The following is an 8,408-nucleotide window of genomic DNA, read 5'->3' as shown; positions in this document are numbered from 1 at the left end:
GTTATTCCTGTCATTGTATCTAAGCACAACAATGTGGAGGCAGAGAAACTTGCCCTTCACAAAGGTCCTGAACTCTCCCCAAACCTGGACTTGGTGATGGGAGATGTAGTGTGTGGTTCTCCAAGGGGTAGAACTTACATTATAAACTGGGAGACCGAGGGGCTCCTGGGCAGCTCAGTCGGTTAACCGTCCGACTCTAGGTTTGGGCTCAGGTCATGATCTCACAGTTCATGGGATGGAGCCCTGCATCGGGCTCTGTGCTGATAGTGGGAGTGGGCTTGGGATTCTCTCTCCCTCTCTCTCTGTCTGCCCCTCCCCTACTCACACTCTCTCTCTTGCTTTCTCAAAATAAATAAATGAACTTTTAAAAATTAAAAATTAAATTAAAAAAAAAACCAACAACTGGGAGACCAAAACTAATCAGATGAAAATCTGCACGGCTATATCAATGTCAAGACAAGGAATATTACTAGGCACAGAGAGGGACGTGTCACGGAGAAAAATCAGTCCCACGTAGAGTGTGCCTAAGAAGAAAGCTTCAAATACATGAAGCGAGCCTGACAGAACTGAAAGGAAAAACAGACAAACCACAAATAGAGCTGGAGATTTCAACACTGCTTTCTCAATAATTGACAAGAACAAGTACAGGGAAAATCAGAAAGTGTGTAGACCTAGATAACGTTACCCACCACCGACAACAGAACAGGGTGCTCTGTAAGTGCACAGTGCAGCGTGCGTCAGGACACAAGTCTTGGCCGCAATACAGGTCTCAAGAAATTTAGAAGAACTGAAATCACAGTGAATGTGTTCTATAATAGTGGAATTAAATTAAGAACAAATGTATATATATATATATATATATATGGGGGTTTCTAAGTATTTGGAAAATGAAGCATATATTTCTAAATAACACACATGGGTCAAAGAGAAAGGTCACAAGGGATATTAGAAAATGTTTTGAGGTCGGGGCTCCTGGCTGGCTCAGTTAGTGGAGCATGTGACTCTTGGAGTTGTGAGGCTGAGCCCCGTGTTGGGCGTAGAGACTACTAAAAAGAATAAATTAAAATAAAATATTGTTTTTAATTTTTTTATTTAAAAAAATTTTTCTTTAATGTTTATTTATTTTTGAGAGAGACAGAGACAGAGAATGAACAGGGGAGGGGCAGAGAGAGGGAGACACAGAATCCGAAACAGGCTCCAGGCTCTGACCTGTCAGCCCAGAGCCCGACGCGGGGCTCAAACCCATGAACCACGAGATCATGACCCGAGCCAAAGTTGGACGCTTAACTGACTGAGCCACGCAGGCGCCCCAAAATAAAATATTTTGAAAATACATGTGAGATGCAGCTGCTGTACTCAGAAATGTGCAACACTAAATACTTATATTAGAAAATAAGAAAGTCAACAATAAATGACCAAAGCTTCTAAGCTTCCACTTTCAAAGGCTAGAAAAATAAAAGCAACTTAAGCCTTTAGTAAGTAGAAGAAAGATAGGAGGTGCAGATATCAGCATAATAGAAAACAGAAAAATAGAGGAAATCAAAGAAACCCAAAGCAGGATTTTTGAAAAGATGAATAAAACTGATAGACCTGGGGCACCTAAGTGGCTCAGTCAGTTAAGTGTCCAATTTCAGCTCAGGCCACTATCTCACAGTTCGTGAGTTCAAGCCCCACATCAGGCTCTCTGCTGTCAGCATAGAGCCTGCTTCAGGTCCTCTGTCCCCCTCTCTGTCAGTCCCTCCCCCCACGCGTTCTCTCTCTTTCTCTGTCTCTCTCTCTCTCTCTCAAAATAAACTTTTTAAAAACTTTATTTAAAAAAAACTGATAAATCCCTAGTGAGACTCATTAAAAAATTTTAAAAAGCAACAATATCAAGAATGAAAAAGGGCTCATCAGCCTTAACTCTGCAGACATTAAAAGAATAACAGCGGAATGAAATTAACAACTTTATTTCCATAAATTTGAGAACTCAAATTTCTTGGAAGATACAAATTACCAAAACTGATAAAATATGAAACAATTTTAAAGCTTTTTATCTATTAAAAAAGTTGAATTTGTAATAAAAACCTTCCCAATGCTATATGACTTCACTAGTAAAATCTATCAAACATTTAAGAAAGTAGTTCCATCCTTTACACATACTTTCAGAAAAGATAAGAGTGAATATTTCTCTTCTTATGAGGCCAGAATTACCTTGATACTAAAAAAAGACATTGCACAAAGAGCAAACTGCTGACCAATATGCCTTGTGACCATAGATGCCAAAATCCTTCACCATATTAGCAAATCAAATCTAGCAGTATAGAAAAAGGGCAATACTCCTTGACCACTCGGGCTTTATCCAAGAAATGCACAGTTAGCTTAACACTCAAAAATTAATCAGTGTAATTAATCATGTTAAGAGAATAAAGGAGAAAAACCATGTAATTATCTCAATAGATGCAGAAAGGAATTTGACAAAATTTAAGAGCTATTTATTATAAAATTTTCAGTGAGCCAGAAATAGAAAAGGGATTTGCTTAGCATGATTAAGGGCACATATGAAAAACCTATAGCTAACATTTTAGTTAATGGTGAAAAACTCAGCTCTTTTTCCAAAGAATAGGAACAAGGCAAGAATGTCTACTTCCGTGCTTCTATTCAACATCGTGCTGGAGGTTCTAGCCAGTGCAGTAAAGCAGAAGTAGACAATAATAAAAATAAAGGGGATGCAGCTTGAAAAGAAAGAAGTAAACTATCTTTATTTGCAGACAGCACCATCATGCACACAGAATATCCTAAGAGGTCTACAAACGATGCTACTACGAGAACCAATGAAAATAGTTAGGAAGGGCATAGGAAACAAAGTTAACGTATACAAATCAATGCCATTTACCATCCCTGTCAAACTACCACCAGCATTTTTCACAGAGCTAGAACAAACAATTCTAAAATTTGTATGGAAACACAAAAGGCCCTGAATAGCCAAAGCAATCCTGAAAAAGAAAAACAAAATTGGAGGCCTTGTGATTCTGGATTTCAAGCTATATTGCAAAGCTGTAGTCATCAAGACAACATGATACTGGCACAAAGACACAGATCAATGGAACAGAATAGAAAACCCAGATGTGGACCCACAACTATATGGTCAACTAATCTTTGACAAAGCAGGAAAGAATATCCAATGGAAAAAAGACAGTCTCTTCAACAAATGGTGTTGGGAAAACTGGACGGCAACATGCAGAAAAATGAAACCAGATCACTTTCTTACACCATACACAAAAATAACTTCAAAATGGGTGAAAGACCTAAATGTGAGACAGGAAACCATCACAATCCTAGAGGAGAACACAGGCAACAACCTCTTTGACCTCGGCCGCAGCAACTTCTTACTAGACACATCACCGAAGGCAAGGGAAACAAAAGTAAACATGAACTATTGGGACCTCATCAAGATAAAAAGCTTCTGCACGGTGAAGGAAACAATCAACAAAACTAAAAGGCACCTGCAGAATGGGAGGCGATATTTGCAAATGACATCTGATGAAGGGTTAGTATTCAAAAGCTAGAACTTATCAAACTCAACACCCAAAAAAACAACCCAGTTAATGAGCAGAAGACATGAATAGACACTTTTCCAAAGAAGACATCCAGATGGCCAACAGACACATGAAAAGATGCTCAACATCACTCATCATCCAGGAAATACAAATCAAACCCAGGATGAACTACCACCTCGCACCTGTCAGAATGGCTAAAATGAACAACACAAGAAACAACAGTTGTTGGCAAGGATGTGGGGAAAGGAGAACCCTCTTGCACTGCTGGTGGGAATGCAAACTGGTGCAGCCACTCCAGAGAACAGTATGGAGGTTCCTCAAAAAACTAAAAATAGAGCTACCCTATGACCCAGCATTTGCACTATTAGGTATTCACCCAAAGGATATAAAAATACAGATTCAGTGGGGCACATTCACCCCACTGTTGATAGCAGCATTATTAACAATAGCCAAACTATGGAGAGAGCCCAAAAGTTCATCAACTGATGAATGGATAAAGAAGATATATAGAAAAATATAGATAGATAAATATATATATACATACATTGTGTATATATATTTATATACACACACAATGGAATATATATATAGTATATATATTGTATGTATACATACATATACTTATACATATTATATATATACATATACAACAGAATACTACCCAGTCATCAAAAAGGATGAAATCTTGCCATTTGCAAAGACATGGATGGAGCTAGAATGTATTCTGCTAAGCAAAATAAGTCAATCAAAGAAAGACAAATACCATATGATTTCACTCATGTGGAATTTAAGAAACAAAACAGATGAACATATGGGGAGGGGGGAAAGGAGAGAGGGAAACAAACCACAAGAGACTCTTAATGATAGAGAACAAACTGAGGGTTGATGCAGAGAGTAGGGGGGTGGGTAGGGGGTAGGCTAGATGGGGGGTGGGTATTAAGGAGGGCACTTGCTGTGATGAGCACTGGGTGTGTATGTGATGAATCACTGAATTCTACTCCTAAAACCAATATTTCACTGTTTGTTGGCTAACTAAAATTTAAATTTAAAAACATCAATGGCATTTACATATAATACAATAAACAATTGAAAAAATTTTAAGTAAAACAATACAATTACAATAGGATCCAAAAGCATTAAATACTCAGATAAATTTAACAAAATATGTGTCTGACGTGCACACTGAAAAGTACAAGCATTGCTGAGAGGAATTAAAGGAGATCTTGGGGCATCTGGGTGGCTCAGTTGGTTAAGCATCCGACTCTCGGTCTCAGCTCAGGTCATGATTTCACGGTTGGTGAGTTTGAGCCCTGCATCGGACTCTGCGCTGACATCTCGGCACCTACTTGGGGTTCTGTCTCTCCCTCTCTCTGTGCTTCCCCACTTGCACTCTCTCTCTCAAAACAAATTAACTTAAAAAAAAAAAAAAGGAGATCTAGACAATGGAGAAACATATACTATGATCATAGATTGGAAGACAATACTATTAAGATACCAGTTTTCCCCAAATCAACCTATAAATTCAGCGTGATCCCATGATTCCAGTCAAAATCCTAGCAGGATTTTCTTGCAGAAATTAACAAACTTATTCTAAAGTTTATATGGAAATAATGAAAAGGATTTTGAAAAGGAAGAACAATTTTGAAGAATTTTACCTGATTTCAGAACTTGCTGTAAAGCCATAGTAATCAGGGGCGCCTGAGTGGCTCAGTCGGTTAAGCGTCTGACTTCAGCTCAGGTCATGATCTCACGGTTCATGAGTTCGAGTCCCGCATCCAGCTCTGGGCTGACAGCTCAGAGCCTGGAGCCCGCTTTGGATTCTGTGTCTCCCTCTATCTGCCCCTCCGCTGTTTGCACTCTGTCTCTTGCATTGTCTCAAAAATAAATAAACATTTAAAACAGCCACAGTAATCAAAACAGTGTGCTGTTAGTATAAGGATAGATCCATAGATCATTAGAACAGAAGAAAATCCAGAAACAGACCCTTACATACATGATTAATTCACTTTCAGCAGAGGTGCTAATGTAATCAGGTAGGGGTGGAGAATAATTTTCCCAAATGATGCTGGATCAGTTGGACGTCCACTTTGAAAAAGTGAGCTTTGACCCATACCTCACACCACACACACAAATCGACTCAAAATGGATCAGAGACCTAAACATCAAAGTTAAGACTGTAGACATCCTAGAAAGAACACATAAGAGAAAATCCTTTCATCTTCGGGACAAAGATTTCCTAGATAGGACACCGGAAATACCAATAGATGATGAAAACCCGAGCAACAGACTGGGAGAAAATACAATACACATCTCTGGCAACAGACGACTGTCCAATGCAAACAAAACTCTTACAACTCAATGATAGGAAGACAAGTAACCCCCCAAAGATTTAAGCAGACCCTTTATAAAATAAATGCCAATAAGCACAGGAAAATATGTTCAATATCACTAGTTATCACAGAAATGCAAATTAAAACCACAATTAGATACCTCCCCATACCCAAAAGAATGGCTTAAACTAAAAAGACCAGTAATCTGTGTTGGCAATGATGTGAAGCAACCACAACTCTCATATATTGCAGTTGGAAATATAAAATTATAAACCATTTAGAAAAAAATAATCCTTTTCTTATAAAGTAAACATATGTTTAGCATACAACCTGGCAATTCCACCCTTAGGTATTTATCCAAGAGAAATAAAAATACATGTGTAAAAAAAGACTTGTGCCAAAGTTCCTACTAGCTTTATTTATAGTAGTCATAACAAAAAAAATCTATATATCTATCAACAGATGATTGATACACAAATCGTATCATATCCTTACATTGGAAAACTGTCAGCAATGAAAGGAATGAACTAAGGATATACACAGCAATGTAAGTCTCAAAAATATTATGCTAACTGGCACAAAAATAGACACGTCGATCAGTGGAACAGGGTAGAGAGCCCAGAAAAAAACCCACGCTTATGTGTCAATTAATCTATGACAAAGCAGGAAAGAATCTCCAGTGGGAAAAAGGACGGTCTCTTCAACAAATGGTGTTGGGAAAACCGGACAGATGCATGCAAAAGGATGAAACTGGACCACTTTCTTACACCATACGCAAAAACTCAACATGGATTAAAGACCTAAATGTGACACCTGAAACCATATAACTCCTATAAGAAAATGCAAGCAATAATCTCTTGGACATTAGCCTTAGCAACATATTTATGGATATGTCTCCTGAGGCAAGGGAAACAAAAGCAAAAATAAACTACTGGGACTGTATCAAAATAAAAATCTTTTGCACAGGAAAGGAAACCATCAACAAAACAAAAAAGCAACCTACTGAATGGGAGAAAATATTTGCAAATAATATATCTGATAAGAGGTTACTATCCAAAATGTAAAAGTAACTTGTACAACTCAACACCAAAAAATATCAATAATAATCCAATTTTTTTAAATAGGCAGGGGACCTGAATAGACATTTTTCCAAAGAAGACGTACAGATGGCCAACAGACACCTGAAAAAATGTTCAACATCCTTCGTCATCAGGGAAATGCAAACCAGAACCACAATGAACTATCATCTCACCTGTCGGAATGGCTAAAAAAAAAAAAAAAAAAAAGACAAGAAATAAGGTGTGTGGGCGAGGATGCGGAGGAAAAGGGAAGCCTCGTGCGTTGTGGGAATGTGAGGTGGTGTAGCCACCGTGGAAAACAGTATGGAGGTTCTCAAAAATTGAAAGCAGAAATACCATTCGATCAGTTATTCTGCTACTGGGTATTTACCAAAACAAAAGGAAAAGACTAATTTGAAAAGACATATGCCCCCCTATGTTCATTGCAGCACTATTTATAATAGCCAAGGTATGGAAACACCCTAAGCGCCTATCGATGGATGAATGGACAAAGATGTGGTGTGTGTGTGTGTGTGTGTGTGTGTGTATAATAGAGTATTACTCAACCATAAAAAAAGAATGAGATTTTGTCATTTGTGACAACATGGATGGGTCTAGGTGGTAAGTGAAATAAGTCAGACAGAGAAAGACAAATACCATATGATTTCATTTATATATGGAATCTAAAAAATAAATGAACAAACACAAAACTAGAAACAGATGCATAAATACGTCCCCTTCCAGAGGGGAGGTGGGTGAGGGGATGCATGAAATAGATGAAGGGGATCAAGAGGTACTAACTCCCAGTGATAAAATGAACGAGTCACGGGATGAAGAGTACAGCACAAGGACCATAGCCGATAAGACCGTAATACTGCTATCTGGGGACAGATGGTGACCACACTCACTGTGGCAAGCACTGAGTAATGCCTGAAACTACTATAACGCTGTATGTGAACTATACTTCAGTAATAAAAAACTCTTAGAAGTATGTTAAGCTAAGTAAAAGAAGCCGGACACAAAAGAGTACTTACTGTATGCTTCCATTCATATAAGATAGGAGGCAAATCTAATCTACAATGGCAGTAATTGGATTTCTACCTCACTGGGGCTGCAGAATTGGGGGTGGTTTGACCTCAGAGGGGCACGAGGGAATGTTCTGGAATTATAGAAATGTTCTGTGTCTTGATTGTGCTGGTGGTTTTATAGGTGTGTGCATTTTCAACATTTTTAAAAAAATTTTTTTAATGTTTATTTATTTTTGAGACAGAGAGAGACAGAGCATGAACAGGGGAGGGGTAGAGAGAGAGGGAGACACAGAATCTGAAACAGGCTCCAGGCTCTGAGCTGTCTGCACAGAGCCCGATGCGGGGCCCGAACTCATGGACCGCGAGATCACAACCTGAGCCGAAGTTGGACACTTAACCGACCAAGCCACCCAGGCGCCCCTCAAAATTTTTTTTAATGTTTGTCTATTTTTG

This window comes from Panthera uncia, chromosome B1 (genome assembly GCF_023721935.1).
Source record: "Panthera uncia isolate 11264 chromosome B1, Puncia_PCG_1.0, whole genome shotgun sequence".
Taxonomy (NCBI): Eukaryota; Metazoa; Chordata; class Mammalia; order Carnivora; family Felidae; genus Panthera; species Panthera uncia.
Note: the sequence above shows the minus strand (reverse complement) of the source record.